Below are 20731 nucleotides of genomic sequence, written 5' to 3' on the forward strand. Positions count from 1 at the left end.
AAATAAAAAGAAAAGAAAAATTCACAGCCCAACCATCACTACTCCCAGGGATGGGGAAGTGGTATCCCATAGCTTCCCATTGCTTGCATGATATTGAAACCTCAGTTTCCCAAGCCCAGTATTTAAGACGTTAAGGGAGCTGGGTCATTCTTCCCCAATCCCCATAAGCAATTTTCTCATAGAACACCTTGATTATGTACCAAGCATTAACTCCCAGGCATACAGAAATGACCAATCGTCAACTCTCATTACACTCTATGAAGTCACTGCAAACCCTGGAGGAGAAAACATTGCCCCGGTGTTCCTAGGGAAAGTCTATGCATATGAAGGTTCTCAAAAGGTTAATGTGTGACACAGTGGGTTAAGCTGCCACCTGCACCAGTTCAAACCCCAGTTCAAGTCCAGGATGCTCTACTTCTGAACCAGCTCCTGCTAATGCACTCAGGAAAGCAGTAGGAGACACTCAAGTACTTTGGGTCCCTGCCACCCACATGGGAAATCTGGATTTGGCCTGGTCCAGCCCCAGCCATTGCAGCCATTTGGGGCGTGAACCAGTAAGAGATGGAACATCTCTCTCTCTCTCTCTCTCTGTCTCTTTCTCTCTCTGTAACTCTGCCTTTCAAATAAATTTTTGAAATCTTTAAACAATTTTTAAGATAATAGAACATGCATATTATGAAAAAAAACTATATATTGGCTTTAAAATGTTTTTGCATTTTTTTTATTTATCTTTTTTTTTTAAAGATTTACTTAGGCCGGCACCGCGGCTCACTAGGCTAATCCTCTGCCTTGCGGCACTGGCACACCGGGTTCTAGTCCCGGTCGGGGCGCCGGATTCTGTCCCGGTTGCCCCTCTTCCAGGCCAGCTCTCTGCTGTGGCCCGGGAGTGCAGTGGAGGATGGCCCAAATCCTTGGGCCCTGCACCCCATGGGAGACCAGGAGAAGCACCTGGCTCCTGCCATTGGATCAGTGCGGTGCGCCGGCCGCAGCGGCCATTGGAGGGTGATCCAATGGCAAAGGAAGACCTTTCTCTCAGTCTCTCTCTCTCTCACTGTCCACTCTGCCTGTCAAAAAAAAAAAAAAACAATATTAAAGATTTACTTTATTTATTTGAAAGACAGAGTTACAGAGAGAGGTAGAGACAGAGAGAAAGGTCTTCCATCTGCTGGTTCACTCCCCAGATGGCTGCAACAGCCAGAGCTGTGCCAATCTGAAGCTAGGAGCCAGGAGCCTCTTCTGGGTCTCCCACACGAGTGCAGAGGCCCAAGGACTTGGGCCATCCTCTACTGCTTTCCCAGGCCATAGCAGAGAGCTGGATCAGAAGAAGAGCAGCTGGGACTAGAACCGGTGCCCATATGGGATGCTGGAGCTTCAGGCCAGGGCATTAACCCACTGCACCACAGCGCTGGCCCCAATGAATGTCTTTTCCTTCCATTTTCCATGGACATTTTAAAGTGTGAAGTTTTATTCCTGTGACTGGTCAGAGCACTTCCATTAGCTGACCAATAACCCAACCTTGGCTTACAGGTTTCTGTCTCGAGCCACCGTATTTAACAAGCACGCTGTTGATCCAGTGACATTGAACTTGTGGCGACCAGAATTGTAACACTCATGTCCGAACGCCGCCTGCATAACACACACACTTTTTCTGTAAGGCCAGTACGGCTTCCTGTGTTTAGGAATGCCACTAGGTACTTCAACACCATGCCTAGGGGCCAGTTGACACAGCAGCGGCAGCAACCCAAAGCAAAAAGAAGGCAAGAAAGTGGATCCTCCCTGGCCTGCCGGAAGACGCTGGCTTACACTCTGAGAGCTGAAGCACGCAGACCGAGCGTGCTTTTCACCTCCGCTGGGAGCACGTGCACAGGCCCACCCACGTTTTTCACCACTTTCCACAGGTGCACGAGGGAGTGAAGGAGATCGGTGTCATCTAGGATAATACAGGCTGCAGTGGATGCGTGCTGGCTTCCATGCGAACACAGAGATGAGACACGAATCTACGCTAAGACCACATGAGCTCTGCTCCTGACTGCAAGCCTCCGCCTGTGCCAGCTCCACCTCCTGCGGTAAGAACCCATCATCTGGGGGAGGTGACTGGCACAGCAGGTAAGACACCACTTAGGACACTCGCATCCCATCCCAGAGAGCCTGGGCTGGAGTCTCGGATCTGCTCATCATTCCAGCTTCCTGCTAATGCGCGACCTGGGAGGCAGCGGCTGACAACTCAAGCATCCGGGTCCCTGTCACTCATGTGGGAGGCCCAGATGGAGGTCTGGCTCCTGGCTTCAGCTTGGCCCAGCCCTGGCTGTTGTGGGCTTGTGGGGAGTGAACCAGAGGAGGGAGGAGCCCTCCTCTCTGTTTGCCTCTGTCTCTGTCTCTCTGACATTCACATAAAATGAAAACAAATTTTTTTAAAAATTTAAAGATACATGTTCAGATTCTAAATCCAAGCAGTAAAGTTTCACTGGGAGTCATCTCCAAGTGGAAAGTATATCTTCACAGAAATTCATCACAATGCAGTCAGCCACGAGCACACAGGTGGCACCAGTTCTACTGCTTCTTATACAGTCAGCATGAGCGCACAGGTGGCACCAATACTACTGTTTCTTGTACAGTCAGCCATAAGCACACAGGTAGCACCAGTTTACCCCACTACCCATTTTCCGTGGGTTGGCCCCATTCTGTATAACTCTCCAATCTGATTAGCATCTTGCCCTGGACTCGTTTCCAATAGTATTTTAGCTCTGTCCATTTTTGTGGCAATAGAATCTTACATAAAACAAAACTGCATTAATATATTTCAAACTGACTGTATTGTGTAAAGTTTGCCTGGTTGGCAGCATAACAACTCCAGAAAGATGAATATGTGTTCATACGCTGGCTGTTAAACAACAGCAGGTGACCCCCAAACATGCACTTGCTTGTTAGGTTTCTTGGTCTCTTCTGTTATATTAACATTTGCCAAGACTCTTTGAAGTCTGGCTGGCTGGACTGCCTACTGAGGCCACACATGTCAAGAACTGCAAACAGCTGGGGCCAATATCATGGGCATGGTTAAGGTCGTAGGGCCTCTTGCTGGCAATACCAAAATGCCAATTTTGAAACCATAAGGCTGCAAGTTTTCTAAAGATTTCCCAGTATTTGCTAAAATCATAGTGGTAAATACTATGGTAGGACGACGGCTCAAGCTAAATATGGTTAGCTTAAAAGAACATAATGTTCTTAAAACACAGCATGAAAAGAAGCAACTGAAATCTACAAATTTTTTGAAACCAAGTCAGCAACTCAGCCAGGAAGAAGGAAAACAGAGATGTATGTCAGAATTAAAGTGATCACCCCTGCCATCAAAGAAGGAGGTACCTTTCTCTGAGGGGAGCGGAGAACTTCCACTTTGATTATGGCCTTGTCTAGATAAGGTCAGAGTCTGTGAACTCAAGAGGCTTCCATAGCCTTGGCAGCTCATAATAAGGGCCTTGGGTGATTACTGACGTTATAAATAAGAGTGTCAATTGTTAAATCAACAACAGGGGTCACTGTGCACTTACTCCCCATGTAGGATCTCTGTCCTTAATGTGTTGTACTATGTAAATTAATGGTATAACTAGTACTCAAACAGCACTTTATACTTTGTGTTTCCGTGTGGGTGCAAACTGTTGAAATCTTTACTTAGTATAGACTAGCTGATCTTCTGTATATAAAGATAATTGAAAATGCATCTTGATGAAGAATGGGATGGGAGAGGGAGTGGGAGATGGGAGGGGTGCAGGTGGGAGGGAGGTTATGGGGGGAAAAGCCACTATAATCCAAAATTTGTACTTTGGAAATTTATATTTATTAAATAAAAGTTTTCTATTAAAAAAAGTGATCACCCCTGTGAAAAACTGATTAGGAAAGAATTCTAGGAAAAAACCAAATCCTCAACTCTGTCCTATTTCCCTCTGCCTTTTTCTGAAGATGCTACGGGAGACCAGATTTGGAGAAAAGCTGTGCCTGTGACAGCATCTGGGAAGGCACGCTAAGTCTCTGGGCTGAGGGGTGTGCCGGGGCTCATCTGGGAAGACAAGCTAAGTCTCTGGGCTGAGGGGTGTGCCGGGGCTCATCTGGGAAGGCACGCTAAGTCTCTGGGCTGAGGGGTGTGATGTGGCTCATCTGGGAAGGCACGCTAAGTCTCTGGGCTGAGGGGTGTGATGTGGCTCATCTGGGAAGGCACGCTAAGTCTCTGGGCTGAGGGGTGTGATGTGGCTCATCTGGGAAAACACATTAAGTCTCTGGGCTGAGGGGTGTGCTGTGGCTCATCTGGGAAGGCACACTAAGTCTCTGGGCTGAGGGGTGTGCTGTGGCTCATCTGGGAAGGCACACTAAGTCTCTGGGCTGAGGGGTGTGCTGTGGCTCATCTGGGAAGGCACACTAAGTCTCTGGGCTGAGGGGTGTGATGTGGCTCATCTGGGAAGACACGCTAACAGTCTCTGGGCTGAGGAGTGTGCTGTGGCTCATCTGGGAAGGCACGCTGAGTCTCTGGGCTGAGGGGTGTGCCGGGGCTCAGCGGATCAGGCCGCATCCCACACTGTAGCGCCACTCTGATCCTAGCTGCTCTGCTTCCGCTCCAGCTCCCTGCTACTGAACCCTGGGAGGCAGAGATGATGGGTCTAGGGCTTGTGCCCCTGCCACCCACACAGGAGAAGCAGATGCAGTGACAGGCTCCTGGTTTCAGCCTCGTTCAGCTCTGGCTGCTTCTTGGGAAGTGAACTAGTGGATGGAAGATCTTTGTCTCTCTTTCTCTGTGTCTGACTCTCTTTCAGGCAGATGAAAATAAGCTTCTTTAAAAACTAATTTCTTGGCCGTGGTAAGGCAAGAAGCTAGTACTGTGATTGGCGTGAGTACTAGGATTACAAAGACTCCAGCAATTTCTCTCCAGAAGAATTATTCATTCCTATTGTAAATACTAAATTAGAGCCTGTCTCATGCCAGGCTTGCAACATGGCAAGGAGCACAGAGTGGCCAGCTGTCCAAATCTTAGCAGCGCCAGGTGGGGTCATGGGAGCCCACTGGGGACTGCCAGATCTCCCTGCTGTGAAGGGACAGTTTCCCCTGTCCACTGAGAAGAAGCACCTGTGGGCCCCATGGTGCCACTCTGAGTACACTCTGCCCTGCCTCATAGCTTGAGCGTCCCATTCATTATTTTGGCCTAAAAGAATTATTTTATGAGGCTGGCGCTGCAGCTCAATAGGCTAATCCTCTGCCTGCGGCGCTGGCACCCCGGGTTCTAGTCCCAGTCGGGGCGCCGGATTCTGTCCCGGTTGCCCCTCTTCCAGGCCAGCTCTCTGCTGTGGCCAGAGAGTGCAGTGGAGGATGGCCCAAGTGCTTGGGCCCTGCACCCCATGGGAGACCAGGATAAGTACCTGGCTCCTGGCTTCGGATCAGCGCAGTGTGCCGGCCATAGCAGCCATTGTGGGGTGAACCAAGGGTAAAGGAAGACCTTTCTCTGTCTCTCTCTCTTTCACTGTCCACTCTGCCTGTCAAAAAAAAGAGTTATTTATGGGGATTTGTAAAATAGTGGTTTCTCCAGTTCCACCCATCTTCTCACCTTGCTAGCCTGTGTCATTCTATGAAGAAGAGCTTCCTCGTGTTAACTAGAGCTCGTGACGTTCCTCCAGGAGTGCGGGACAAAGGTTTAATCCTTTCCCGTTCATAACCAGCTTGTGATTACCTTTCTCCTACTTCTCCTTTTATTCTTCCTCGGCGTGTAGAACTTCAAGCCATTAATTCTGCAGAGCGGGGCTGGTGCGCTGCCAGGGTGGGTGATGCCACCACCTGTGATGACAGTATCCTGTATGCACGCTGGTTCATGTTCCTGCTATGGCCTGGGAAAAGCAGCGGAGAATGGCTCAAGTGTTTGGGCCCCTGCCACCATGTGGGAGACCTGGATGAAGCTCCTGGCTCCTGGCTTTGGCCGGGCCCAACCCTAGTTGTTGTGGCCCTCTGGAGAGTGAACCAGCAGATGGGAGATCTCTCTCCAGAGTGTATGCTTTGACTCTTGCTCACTCTGTAACACTTTCAAATAAATAAATCTTTTTAAAACACTTGTAAATTGTGTCCTTTATGATTTTGGTCTCATGCTTAGAATAGCCATCCACAACAAGATGGTACAACTGCAGTATTTCTTTATTTCTCTTGGCGTCTTGTACTTTACTTTCTTTGCGCTTAATTTTTTAATTGCCTTGGTTTTCTAAAAGAAGTAAGTAGGAAGTCCAGTTTTATTGGGTTCTTCATGGATGCTCTGTGATTATATCCTACATTTTAATAGGTCCTTACATACATGGCTATAGATAGAGATTCTGAATATACTACTGATTTCTCTATTATCTTTCTTCGTTTTTTTCCGTATTTGTACCACTGCTGGTTTGATTTTGGTTGTCTATGTATGAGCCTGAATGCCTGAATGACATCCCACTAAACAGCTATCCTTTGATCATACAAAATCTTTTTTACGGGGCTGGCACTGTGGCGTGGTGGGTTAAGCCACCGGCTGCAGCGCTAGCATCACATATGGGCGCTGGTTTGAGACCTGGCTTCTCTGCTACCAAGCCAGCTCCCTGCTAGTGTGCCTGGGAAAGCAGTGGAGGATGGCCCAAGTGTTAAAGCCTTTGCACCCACGTGGGAGATGTGGGTGAAGCTCCTGGCTCCTGACCTCGTCCTGGCCCAGCCCTGGTAGCTGTGGCCATTTAGGGGAGTGAACCAGTGGATGGAAGATCTCTTTCCCTTCACTATCTCTCCCTTTCTAACACTTTCAATTAAGTAAACAAATCTTTAAAAACTTTTTCCCTAAGACACAGTGATATAAGTTGACTACGATTATGCACTTTTCAAAATTACTCAGGGCCGGCACTCTGGAGTATTGGGTAAAGCCGCCACCTGCAGTGCTAGCATCCCATATGGGCACCAGTTTGAGACCAGTCTGCTTCACTTCTGATCCAGCTGTCTGCTATGGCCTGGGAAAGCAGCAGGAGATGGCCCAAGTCCTTGGGCCTCTACACCCATGTGGGAGACCTGGAAGAAGCTCCTGGCTCCTGGCTTCGGATTGGCACAGCTCTGGCCATTGTGGCCAATTGAGGAGTGAACCAGCAGATGGAAGACCTCTCTCTCTCTCTTTCTCTCTCTCTGCCTCTCCTTCTCTCTCTGCGTAATTCTGAATTTCAAATAAATAAATAAATATTTTAAAAAACAAGTAGTCATAACTGGATCCAGCAGAAAGGAAGTTCTACAACCAGACATGAAAACTATACACATGCATAGCCATGTGTGTATATATTCTCTCTCTATATATACACATATATATACCGTGTGTGTGTGTGTGTGTGTGTGTGGTTTAGTATCAGAAAAGAAGAACTCATTCAGCTGAGCTTAACAGCAAATTAGACATGGCAGAGAAAGGTATCTATGAACTTAAAGACAATAAAAAGTACCCAACTGAAAAAGAAAAAAGACAAAACAGAGTCCAATGTCTGTGGACTATCAGATGAAAGAACCTATGTGTAACTGGAAGAGCAAAGAGGACCAAAGAATATTTCTGATGGTGATAACTGAGATCTTTCCAAAACTGATGGACAAGAAGAATTCACAGGTTCAAGAAGCACAGCTGAACCCGAACATTATCAGATAAATGCAAAGGAAATCACACCGATGCACTCACAGTTGAGTGCTGAAACCCAGAGACAGAGAGCAGGTCTTGAAAGCAGCCGCAGAGGAAAGACGCACTGAGACTCGGCCTGTCTGGGCTGCAGTAAAGGATGCCAAGGACTGGGGGGCTTGGGAACAGCAAACGCACATTCTGCAGAGTTCTGGAGTCTGGCGCAGGCAGGTTCCAGGGGTCCAGTGAGGGCTGTCTCCTCGCTATGACCTCACAGGGTGGAAGGGTCAAGGTCATCTCAGGGTCTCTATTACAGGGCACAAATTCCACTCATGAGACCTTCACCCTCGCGACCAATCACCTGTGACAGGTCCCACTTGCAAAAATCCCCACGGTGAGGATTAGGCTTCAACACAAAACAGAAACTTGCCATGTCCAGGACATTAGATTTAGAGAACCATGAGAACAGATAAAAAGAGGGGCGAGAAGAAAACAGAATGGGACTTGTAAGGAGTAAATGGAAAACTACTGTCTTGGACCGCTATAAACAGTTTTCAAAAATTCACAGAAAGGGGCTGCCGCTGTGGTGTATGTAGAAGGCTAAGCCTCTGCCTGCGGCGCCGGCATCCCACATGTGTGCTGGTTCGAGTCCTGCCTGCTCCACTCCCGATCCAGTTCCACACTAATGCACCTGGCAGAGCAGCGGAAGATGGCTCAAGTGCTTGGGTCCTACTATCCACGTTGGGACACCTGGATGGAGCTCCTGGCTCCTGGCTTTGGCCTGGCCCAGCCCTGGCTGGTGTAGCCATCTAGGGGGTAAAGCAGCAGATGGAAGCCCTCTCTCTGTCTCTCTCTTCCTCTGTAACTCTACCTTCCAAATAAATAAATAAATCTTTTTTCAAAAAGGAACATTTAAGTTCAGAAGATTAAATGACTCAATTATTTTTCATTTGGCGTTTCTATACCTTTGTTAAATCTACATGCTTTTAAAAGTACCCAGATGGAAAACACAAAAGAAAATGTGAAAGGAAGGAAGAATGTTCTTACTGATACAAACACGTCCAACATATATTCTGTGTCTTGTATAAACCCTGAAAGGTCACAAACATTGGTTCTGTGGCAAAAGAAATAGCTGAGCCGCCACGAGGAGATTGAATCTCTTCTGTATGCAAACAAGCACAGCTTTATTTTTTTTCCTTTTTAAAAAGAACAAATAAACCCAATGCAAAACTTTTGAAAAACTATGTAAATGCAACGTAATTACGTTTGAACCACAGAAGACAGGAAATTTCGAGTTACAGACGCCATGGGAAGTTTTAATTCTATCCTTGTGTATGTGTTCTATGAAAGAGTCTTTCATTACACGATCACATAACGCTGGACCATGTAACAATCAGTTCAACAAATGTTTATTTTGCAATGTGCAGAAGGAAAATATTTTACATGAGAAATTGTAGGAAATGAGTATATTACTTAGGCGTGTTGTTAGGCACAATTTCGTAGCATCCCGGGCATTTCAGAATACTAACAGAACCACTTCTTTCTTGATTATCTTCTAAAGAACATGAAATCTAACTCTTTGCATTTGAAAACTGACCTTTGCATTTTAAGGTTATTTTCAAGTCATGGAAAACTAAGGACATTGGAATTTCAGGGTTTAAATTGTGTATGTCATATGTTTTGTGTAAAAGAACAGAGGAGACAACCATGAATATCCGTGAGTTCTTATTGAACAACAACAAAAAATCTCATCACTGCTGGAGTTGGAGTTTGCTAGGGTCTCTCACAACCCATCTATCTGAAAACTGATTGTTTTGTTTTGTTTTTAAAGATTTATTTGAAGGGGAGACAGAGAGGTCTTCCATCAGCCAGCTTACTCCCCAAATGACCACAACACACTGTGCTGGCCCAGGCTGAAGACAGGAACCAGAACTCCACCCTGGTCTCCCACGTGATTGGCAGGGGTCCAAGCACTTGGGCCATCCTCTCCTGCTGGCCCAGGCCCATTAGCAGGGAGCTGCATCGGAAGTGGAGCAGCTGGGACTTGAACCAGCACTCTGATATAGGATGCTGGCATTGTGGCACCTTAACCTGCTGCACCACAACATCAGCCCATTGTTTGTTTGTTTGTTTGTTTGAAAAAAGGTAGAATAAAGCACATATTCTGCCTTTCCTGTATAATCTACATTTCAGGTTAACCAGCTGATGAGTATCAAGTCTTAGACCAACCTCATAAAATTATAAAGTTAAACAAATCCTCAGGGCTTCTTACCAAAAAGATCAAATAACTTACAGAGAAAAAGTAAATTCAACTAGCATCAGACTTCTCAAAAACAACATTCTAAATAACAATAAAATATTTAAAGAACGAAGACTACAAATCTATAGCAATTATAACAAAGATAAGCAATTTTTAAACATCAGGACAAGTATTTTAGTCATATCAATAAGTGTGAATGGTTTCAACCCACTTATTAAAGCAAAATCTATGCTTAATTTGGTACACAGTGTAGGGCCCCTCTATATACTGTGGAAAAGGACATGCCTAAACAAAGGGATTTAGAAAAACAAAATAAAGAAGCAGAACACCATAAACCCAGCCAACAGAAGCAGTAAGAAGGTCAGGGGAAAGACCCTGATACCACACAAGCAGAAAGCAAGCCAGGCTGCACTCAACATGGCAAAGTCAAGTACATGGTTACTAAAAACCAGAATTCACAACCATTAGAAACATTTAGGTATCCAATAATACAGCGCCTGATTTAAGAAGCAAAGCAAAACAAAACACACAAGAGATGTAAGATGACACAGACAGAAACACTGCTAAGAGATTTTATTATACTATTTTTTGTGTAAGACAGATCCACCACCCAAAATTACGTAGGGAGAGATGATCTAACACAGTAAGTCTGAAGATGTGTATCTATGCACTCCACACTCTGTTACGAGGGAAGAAGTGTATCTTCACCCCAACCACCTACAGAATACTCACAAACATTCACCTTCCAGTAGATCAGAGAGAAAACATCAGGGAGTGCTACAAAAGTAGAAATAAAATAATCAGCACACTCAGACCAAAACCCAGTATAACGGACAGAAAGGAAATAGCTAACCAAAACAAACACACAAAATTCTTTTGGAACTCTATCAAAAAACGCCTCGGCAGGGTGGGAAGGGCAAGCAATTGGCTCAGATGCCTAAGCCATGGCTTGGGAAAGTCTGCATTCCACACTTTGGTTCCCGGTTCTTGGCTCCTTGGCTTCTGGACCAGGCTTCCTGCTGGGTGTCCTGGGAGACAGCAGGTGACGGCTCAAATACTTGAGTCCTTGCTACTATTGTGGGAGACCTGGATGGAGTATCAGGCTTCCGGCTCTAGCCTGGCCTAGCCCCAGCTGTTGTAGACATTTGCGGGCAGGGGGGTGAAACACAGTTTTGCAAGATTTCTCTATCTCTGTCTTTAAAACGGAATGAAACAAAACAAAACAACAACCCTCCTGAGCTGAAATGGAAATGTAAAATGAAATTAAGAAACCTCTAAAATCTGATGATGAAAGGTCGCCTATCAGAATCTACAGTGTACATTTAAGTCCATGTCAAAGGAAAATCATAGCAAAAACTACTTCGATGGTTTTTTAAAAAGGAGTTAAATAACTCGCTGAAAAAAATTGAAAAAATAGTTAGAAAAGAAAGCAATAAAGATAAAAGCAGAAGTTTATAAGGTTGGAACCAGCATTGTGGCACAGCCATTTAAGCCACAGCTTAGGGTGCCAGCATCCCATATCAGAGTGCCAATTCAAGTCCTAGCTGCTCAGCTTCAGATACGGCTTCTTGCTAATATGCCTGAGAATTCCACAGAAGGCCCCTGCCACACACACGGGAGAGGATGGAGTTCCTGACTCCTAGCTTTAGCCTGATCCAGCCCTGGCTGTTGCAGCCAAGTATTTGGGGAGTGAATCGGCAGTATGAAAAAATCTCTTTCTCTCTGCATATCTCTTTCTCTGATGCTCTGCTTTTCAAGTAAATAAATAAAGAAACCTTTAGAGAGAGAGAGAAGGAGGGAGGGAGAGAAAGAGAGAAATCTATTAGGTAAACAGCACTGCACTAATTACTAAAATTACATTTTCCAGGGGGAAAAATCAAAATAGATAAATCATACCAGCTAACTTGGTCAGAATGACAAGGGGAAAATAATCATTGAAAAGGGCAAAATTTAAAAATGGAGGAGTCTACTTTGCCTACTGCTATTCAAATAAATTTGAGAACCTAAACGAAACTGAGAATTTCTTCACTAAGGAAACATAGATTGGAAATCTGGACCGCACGCAGGTGGAAAGCATAGGTAGACCATGTTCCAAGGAAGAACCAGAGACAGCTGCTCAAGAGCTAACAACAGACAAGTGGGCCTGCGTGACTGCCAAGACTTCTACCGCATCTTCAAAGTTCAGATTGTCCCAGGGCTCAACAGATCACTCCGGGGGACTGAACATGGCGAAAACGTCGGATTCTTCCGTGAATCAAGTACAGCACTGATGCCTAGATGACAGACAATCAAAAACACGCAGAACAGTATCATTAATGCGTATTGCTACACAACATTAAATAACACAATGGTAAATACAGTTTCCCTTGGCATGAGAAAAAACAGGGTTGCAAAGCTGGTTCAATGTTTAGAAATGCATTCGTATTTGTGTGTGTGTGTGACAGGCAGAGTGAACAGTAAGAGAGAGATACAGAGAGAAAGGTCTTCCTTTTCTGTTGGTTCACCTCCCAATGGCCGCTGCGGCCGGCACACCACGCTGATCCCAAGGCAGGAGCCAGGTGCTTCTCCTGGTCTCCCATGGGGTGCAGGGTCCAAGCACTTGGGCCATCCTCCACTGCACTCCCTGGCCACAGCAGAGAGCTGGACTGGAAGAGGAGCAACCGGGACAGAATCCCGCGCCCCGACCAGGACTAGAACCCGGAGTGCCGGTGCCATAGGTGGAGGATGAGCCTAGTGAGCCGCGGGGCCGGCTACTAGAAACACATTCATTTGCCATATGAACAGATACCAGATGGAGCATGACTTCTAGAAATGCTCAAAAAAAAAAAAAAAAGCCTTCTAGAAAAAGTCAGCACATATTTCTGGATTAGCTTCGCATACTCCTTGGGAAGGAAAAGGCTCATTCTGGTTCACAGTTGGGAGATTCATGGTTCTAGATGGGGCTGGTGTCTGGAGGAGGCTGGCCGTGAGGGAGCAGGCAGGGGAATGAGCACAGGGAAGCAGAGACAGAGAGAGATGATGGGCCAAATGTGGCCTAAATAACCGGTCTTCCCGTGAGAACTACCTGTTGAGGTCAAGCACCCTACGCCCTGAAGATGCCCACCAGACCCGCTCTGTCTCCACCCTTACTCCATCGTCCTTTAACACCAAGATGTGGGAGCTGAAACATCTTGCGTGAGTTTGGAGAGCCAAGTTCTGCTTGACCCACTACGCAGGACAGCGCAGATATACGAAAGACCTAAAGCCCTTACTTTACAGCACTGGGAAATACTCAAGGTATTTCTGCCAAAATCCAAGCAAGGCAAAGAGGCTTGCTATCTCCCCTGCTATTCACCGCTGTAGGGCTGGGGAGTGACCTAATGAAACCCGACAAGAAAAATCCACTCAAAGAGTACGAATTTATACAGGGATGCAACTCTTTCTAAAATGCCCCTCATGCAGAGTTTCAGCTGACTTTTCTATAAAGACTGAGATAGTATTTGTTTTTGTGCATCCTTTCATAGCTGCTCAGTTCTGCCACTGTAGCACAAAAGCCACATACACAAATAAATGCATGCATGCGACTATGCTCCAGCAAAACTTTATTTGCAGAAACAAGACTTGGGCCGGCGCCGTGGCTCACTAGGCTAATCCTCCGCCTAGCGGCGCCGGCACCCCAGATTCTAGTCCCAGTCAGGGTGCCGGATTCTGTCCTGGTTGCCCCTCTTCCAGGCCAGCTCTCTGCTGTGGCCAGGGAGTGCAGTGGAGGATGGCCCAAATGCTTGGGCCCTGCACCCCATGGGAGACCAGGAGAAGTACCTGGCTCCTGCCATTGGATCAGTGTGGTGCGCCAGCCATTGGAGGGTGAACCAATGGCAAAGGAAGACCTTTCTCTCTGTCTCTCTCTTTCACTGTCCACTCTGCCTGTCAAAAAAAAAAAAAAAAAAAAAAAAAGAAAGAAAGAAAGAAACAAGACTTGGTCAATGGGACATAGTTTTGCACCCACTTCCAGCCAGGTGTGGGGAACCTTGTTTCTGCCAAGGGCAATCTGGATATTAATAACATCATTCACAGGCCATACAAAATCATCAGCTTAGAAATCAACCTGCTATTGATCTACTGAATTTCGACTCCCACCTATTGTTGCCTTGGCAAAGGATTTTGTGGGCATTATATGGTCTGCAAGTGAGACATCCCCACTTCTCATGGAGAACAAACCAAAATGAACTCACTAAGAGACTCCAGGGAGAGAGGGAGGGTAGGGTGGGATGTATCATTATGTTTTAAGAACTGTATATATGGAATTGGTGAAAATTGCTCCCTTTATATAAGTTTTAAAAATTTAATAAAAATTGAGATTCCAAAAGCTAGCAAGATATAGAATTGACACAAAAATTCAATAATGTTCACAGGACAAACAATTGAAAGACATAACTGCAGGAAATAAAAATCCCACTGACACCATCAGCAAAGATTAAATACTTACGAATGAGCAGAACAAAAATGAACAAAACCCACAGGAAGAAAACTTTAAAACACTATTCCAAGTCAAAAACTTGGACTTGAACAATGGAAGGTTTCTATAATTTTACTATGGCTGTGTAGGATGTGAAGAGTGTGTGGGAACTCTCTGTTCTCTGTAATTTCTCTGTTTTTGCAAATTTTCAGTAAGTCTAATGCTATTTCAAAGTAAAAGTTAAAAAGAAACTTGAGAAAAAAAAAAAGGAAAGTAGAGATCCTGAGGTGTGGAAAATGCATCACAGATATTTCTGGAGGTTTTTACCTTGAGTATTTTTAGATGTTTGAAATTGTATAGTGTTTTATTAGAAAATTATGTTCCCCAGAACACAAGTGTTAATGGCTGTTTTGCAATGTTGGTGTGATTTTATATACTTAAAGGCCAAATTACCTCCAGATGAATTCTGTACATATCAAATAGACAATAAAAGTCAACAAAGGAAAATTCAGCATGAATCAATTTACTTTTTCATAAGCTTATTTATCAGGGTATCTATTGTTTTAAAAACTAAGGAGGGGCATAAATATAATGTATATAAATATATAAATAATATATAATAATTTATCACTTTTTTAAAAGCAGAAGTGTAAACTACTAAAAAAAGCCAAGAGTTTTACAAAATCATTGATTTCATAAGGATCGCTTTTTTTTTTTTTTTTTTTTTTGACAGGCAGAGTTAGACAGTGAGAGAGAGAGACAGAGAGAAAGGTCTTCCTTCCGTTGGTTCACCCCACAAATGGCCGCTACGGCCGGCACGCTGCGCCGATCCGAAGCCAGGAGCCAGGTGCTGTAGCCAGCTTTTTACTGTTAAGATTGTATTTCTTGTTCTTACTGAAAAACACAAGGGGCGAAAATTGCTGGTGCCTTCTCGTACCTGAAGTCAGTACAACTGTGACAAGAGGGTGTAGGTTGATGCTGCCACAGCCGCCACAGCCCAGTTGCTAAGACATAAAACTGCTAGTCACTGAAACAAGTTCCTAACCCATGAAGCATGTGGGACTCACGGAGGGGTGGAATAGTTGTCCTTCCCTCACCTCTAACTTGCAGCTCCAAGATGCAATGAATCCTCCGTATCTGGAGTCTGACTTGCGACGCCAACAGGAACGCTGTCTGGACTCTTGCCAAACTCCACGTGCTGTGCTCCAAAACGGCCTTCGTGTGTCTAGGAGAATGTGTGTGGGAAAACCTCACTCGCACGGATGAACACTGGTTGCTTGAGGAAGGCCTGTCCCGGCCTCCTCTGCAAAGGCTCTGCTATGGAACGGGCCCCGTTGGGTCACTTTCTGTCCTTGAGGTACTCTCTTCCCTCTGCCCTTGCACAACTGCCTGTCTGATCCTGCTGCTGCTTCCCAAGTTTCCTCTCTTGTACCCATTTATTCTCCTCACAAGACTGGATTCAGGAGCAGTAGGGTTTGTTTTTGGTTTTGGTTTTTTTTTTTTGGTCCCAAGCTGGCCACCCCTCCCCCCATCTCTCCATCACAATCTCTCACACACATTCACAACATTGGTTAGCAAGTATTCATAACACTGTGTGTCCAACCCATACCCTTACCCTGCGCTGTTTAGTGGATATGCAATTGGCAAGGAGCCATTCCCACAGGAACCTAGGTGTCTACACAGGGCTACCCCAACTCATCACCCTTTTCTTACGCAGTCAATGTTCCTCGGGTGCCTACCCTGAGCCTGGTGCTTGGTGTGGCATCGAATGTATGAAGGACGAGTTGACTTCTGCCTTTCCTCTCCCAAAGTCGGTCTTCTTTCTCCAACCCTGCTGTGCCTACCCTGGGTCGGGAAGTGTATCATCAGCCTCTGCCCACTCACTCATGCGCTCCTCTCTACAACTCACGTTCAGTCGTCTGCCTGGCCACACACCAGCCTCCTTCTTCATAGCTCCTTAACCTGTCACTGTCTTTTGTTATATTTCACAGGCTTAGTTTAAGCGACCCACACCACTGGGCTGTAATGACCCCCTCAGGAGTTTTCCTGTCTCTAAAACTCTTCAAGGACACTCAACTGACTTTAAAACAAAATCCATACATAGCATGACAAGGCCTGAATTATAACTGCTCATCTATAAGGTTATGCCACACCCTCAAAGCAACTGAATTTCCAGGGACTGTTGAGAATCAGTCACTATATAATAGGGCTCCCTTGTCCCAATGTTGTGGCAAATTCAATTATGTGAGTAGCTCCATATAAAAGCAAAACAGAATTAAGTGACAAAGTCCTCATCTATAGGAAGTATAGATACTACACAGTCAAGCTTTTATTTCCTATTTATGTCTTACATTTTAAAACATTAATAGAGGGGCCAGCATGGTGGCTCAGTAGGTTAATCCTCCACCCGCAGTGCCAGCATCCCATATGGGCACCGGTTCTAGTCCCGGCTGCTCCACTTCCAATCCAGCTCTCTGCTATGGCCTGGGAAAGCAGTAGGGGATGGTTCAAGTCCTTGGGCCCCTGCACCCACGTGGGAGACTGGGGAGAAGCGCCCGGCTCCTGGCTTCGGATCTGCGCAGTTCCAGCCATTGCAGCCATCTGGGGAGTGAACCAACGGAGGGAAGACCTTTCTCTCTGTCTCTCCCTCTCACTGTCTGTAACTCTATTTCTCAAATAAAATAAAATCTTTTAAAAAAATAAAATATTAATCGAAGCTACTTCCGCATAAAGAATACTGGCCAACATTTACCTAGCACTGTATGTCAAGCACTTGGCATAGACCAATTCACTTAATCATTACTACAGTTTAGTGAGATGGGTGGCAGTACTGTAACCATTTTGTGTATCTTGTAATCAAGGCTCCATTCAGTAATCTGCTGAAGGAAAATGCTAGTGAGTGAGCTGGTAATAGCTGAAATACCTTATTTTGAGTTGTGTCTTGATTGATTGGTTTCTGTTATCAAGTGGTTTTTCAAGGAGAGTTGGTAAGGACAAAAGTCATCAGCTCCCTGGCCAGCACTGTGGTGTAGTGGGTAAGGCCACTGCCTGCAGTGCTGCCATCCCATATGGGTGCCGGTTTGAGTCCCAGCTACACCACTTCTGCTCCAGCTCTCTGCTATAGCCTGGGAAAGCAGTAGAAGATGGCTCAAGTCCTTGGCCCCTGCACCTACATGGAAGACCCAGAAGAAGCTCCTGGCTCCTGGCTCCTGACTTCTGACTTTGGATCAGCTCAGCCCAGCCATTTTGGCCAACTGGGGAGTGAACCAGCAGATGGAAGACCTCTTTCTCTTTCTCTCTCTGCCTCTCCTTCTCTCTGTGTAACTCTGACTTTCAAATAAAAAAAAAAAATCTTAAAAAAAGTCACCAGCTCCTTGTATGCTTGAGAATGTGTTACTGTCTTCTATGAAGGGCCACGTGGACAGCATGAGATTCTTGGGCAGTATTTTCTCTCCCTCAGAATGTGTGACATTACAGAAAATCCGGTGAAGTCTGGAGCAAATCTGCCCTAGTGGCTAGCTTCTTTTTCCTGGATGCACTTAGATTTTTCCCTTATATTTGAATTGTACTTAGCTTAGTCACGACATGTGTTGCCATTGGCCATTCTGTATGCATATTATTGCCCTTTTGGGGGTCTTTCTCACTTGCAGCTTCACAAGGACTATTTGGAGTATTTCTCCTGTGTTTTAGATCACGTTCCATTGGTTCCAGTGTTTCACTGGTTCCAGCCAGTAGTTCACTTGAGGGATACCAATTATGTTTATGTTGGACCTCCTTGGGTTCCATACCAATTTCTCCATCACCATTTTTATATATTTTTCTTTTTCCTTTAATTTTGTATTTACCATATACCACATTCCAGTCTGTGTTTTCATCTGTGTTCATTACATCTCTTTGGTTTTTATTCAGGCTTTTAATTTTACCATTTCAATGATTTTAGTATTCTGAGCTCTGACCATTTGCTTTTTAAAATTGTTATAAAGTCTTTTGTTGAACTTTGTATGACTTCTTGTGGCTATACTATTAAGAGAGAATACATTGTCTTTTTTTTTTTTTTTTTTTTTGAACAGGTAGAGTTATAGACAGTGAGAGAGAGAGAGAGACAGAGAGAAAGGTCTTCCTTCCGTTGGTTCACTCCCCAAATGGCTGCCACAGCTGGCGCTGCACTGATCTGAAGCCAGGGGCCAGGTGCTTCTTTCCAGTCTCCCATGCAGGTGCAGGGCCCAAGCATTTGGGCCATCCTCCACTGCCCTACCGTGCCACAGCAGAGAGCTGGACTGGAAGAGGAGCAACTGGGACTAGAACCCGGCACCCATATGGGATGCCAGTGCTGCAGGCAAAGGATTAACCAAGTGAGCCATGGCGCCAGCCCACATTGTCTTAATAGCTTTTTTTTATTATTATTTTTTTTACATTTTTGACAGGCAGAGTGGACATTGAGAGAGAGAGACAGAGAGAAAGGTCTTCCTTTTGCCTTTGGTTCACCCTCCAATGGCCACTGCAGCTGGTGCACCACACTGATCCGAAGCCAGGAGCCAGGTGCTTCTCCTTGTCTCCTATGTGGGTGCAGGGCCTAAGGACCTGGGCCATCCTCCACTGCACTCCCTGGCCACAGCAGAGAGCTGGCCTGGAAGAGGGGCAACCGGGACAGAATCTGGCGCCCCGACCGGGACTAGAACCCCGGGTGCCGGCGCCGCAGGCAGAGGATTAGCCTATTGAGCCATGGCGCCAGCCCCACATTGTCTTAATAGCTTTGTGACTGTGGGATATTTATTTGTCTGAATTTATCTGTTCGCTTTTGCAACAGAATTATCTTAAACACAACGCCACAAAAATCTGCCATTCCCTCTACTCCGATAACACATCTTCACCGTTTTAAGCATTCAAAGAGTCAATCCGATTCCCTCCAAATCTCTAAAACTTGTTGTTTCAGTGTGTTACATTCTGGCAATTACTGTGCCTGGTGCCCTTTTCTCTCGGGGCTAGAAGACTGTCGTGGAAATAGAAAATGACAGTTCCTCAGGGCCCACTCTTCCTGATGCTCTATACTGTAAAACTAAGTCTCGGGGGGGGGGGGAATTCTCCACCTCTTTCAGGGTCCATTTTCTCCCTCTAATCTCTGCTCTATTTAAAAAAAAAAAAAAAAAAAAGGACTGGCGCCGCGGCTCACTAGGCTAATCTCCGCCTTGCGGCGCCGGTGCACCAGGTTCTAGTCCCGGTCGGGGTGCCGGATTCTATCCCGGTTGCACCTCTTCCAGGCCAGCTCTCTGCTGTGGCCAGGGAGTGCAGTGGAGGATGGCCCAAGTGCTTGGGCCCTGCACCCCATGGGAGACCAGGATAAGTACCTGGCTCCTGCCATCGGATCAGTGCAGTGCACCGGCCGCGGCAGCCATTGGAGGGTGAACCAACGGCAAAGGAAGACCTTTCTCTCTGTCTCTCTCTCTCACTGTCCACTCTGCCTATCAAAAAAAAATAATAAATAAATAAAAAATAAAATATAAACTAAAAAAAAAAGAATAAAAAGCTGACTACGCTTTGAATGACCAGGACACTTATTTGTGGGGAAATTTTGATCTAAGGAGGCATGTGTGAGCTTTCAATATATTACTCACACTTCAGGAGTTCAAAGCATTGTCAGGTGTGTTTCATAAGTTTGAGCTGTTGTCATTCCCTTGGCTGGAGGAATATCATTTTTTACTTTTGATCTTTTTTTTTGGTAGTTTTCATACTACTGACAAGAAATAAGCTTCTCATAAAAAAAGTCTACAGACTCATTTTGTATATTTACTAATGCATATTTACTGCCATCTCATTGTGTACTGTCTTAAAATTATCACTTTGGTTCCCCATCTCCCTAACTTAATCACATGCATGGTCCCTGAGGTCTTATTATCCAATGAATTTTTTTCCCTATTTTGTTGTTTCAAAACATAGACACATTAAGATACAGAGTAAGAATAGAGTATAGCCATTTTTCTCGGCCTTACCTTGAAAATATTCAATTGAAAAGTCAGTAAACATAAGAGCTTACTCAAAATAGTTATATCAAGAAGAGTTGAAGGCCCACTGTGGAAAGTAATGTAAAAATTTTTAGAAGTCTCTTCTGGTGCCAACTAGATGATCTAACAATTGTAGAAGCATCATTAAAGCTAAGGAAGAGAAGTAGGGTTTTTGCAAGGGTGAATTCTAACCATATAAAGGAAATTGAATATATTTATTAAGAAATCAGTAGTCACCGAGAGAGGCAAGCATTTGGTTGATGGCTCAGGATACCTGCTTCCCACACCAGAGTACCTGGGTTTGAGCCCCAGCTCCACTTTCAATTCCAGCTTCCTGGGAGGAAGCACACTTGGGAGGTAACAGGTGACACCTTGAGTAGTGGGTCCCTGTACCCCCAGGGGAGACCAAG

At 45.4% G+C, this 20731-nt stretch overlaps 1 protein-coding gene across 1 annotated transcript in view; it reads right to left on the reverse strand.

The window, feature by feature from the left end:
- Positions 1-20731, reverse strand: part of LOC149122812 (outer dynein arm-docking complex subunit 2-like) — a 166078-nt gene that overhangs the window by 97736 nt on the left and 47611 nt on the right.

The sequence above is a fragment of the Oryctolagus cuniculus genome, chromosome 13, assembly GCF_051225735.1.
Source record: "Oryctolagus cuniculus isolate XC-2025 breed Fujian yellow rabbit chromosome 13, ASM5122573v1, whole genome shotgun sequence".
Classification (NCBI taxonomy): Eukaryota; Metazoa; Chordata; class Mammalia; order Lagomorpha; family Leporidae; genus Oryctolagus; species Oryctolagus cuniculus.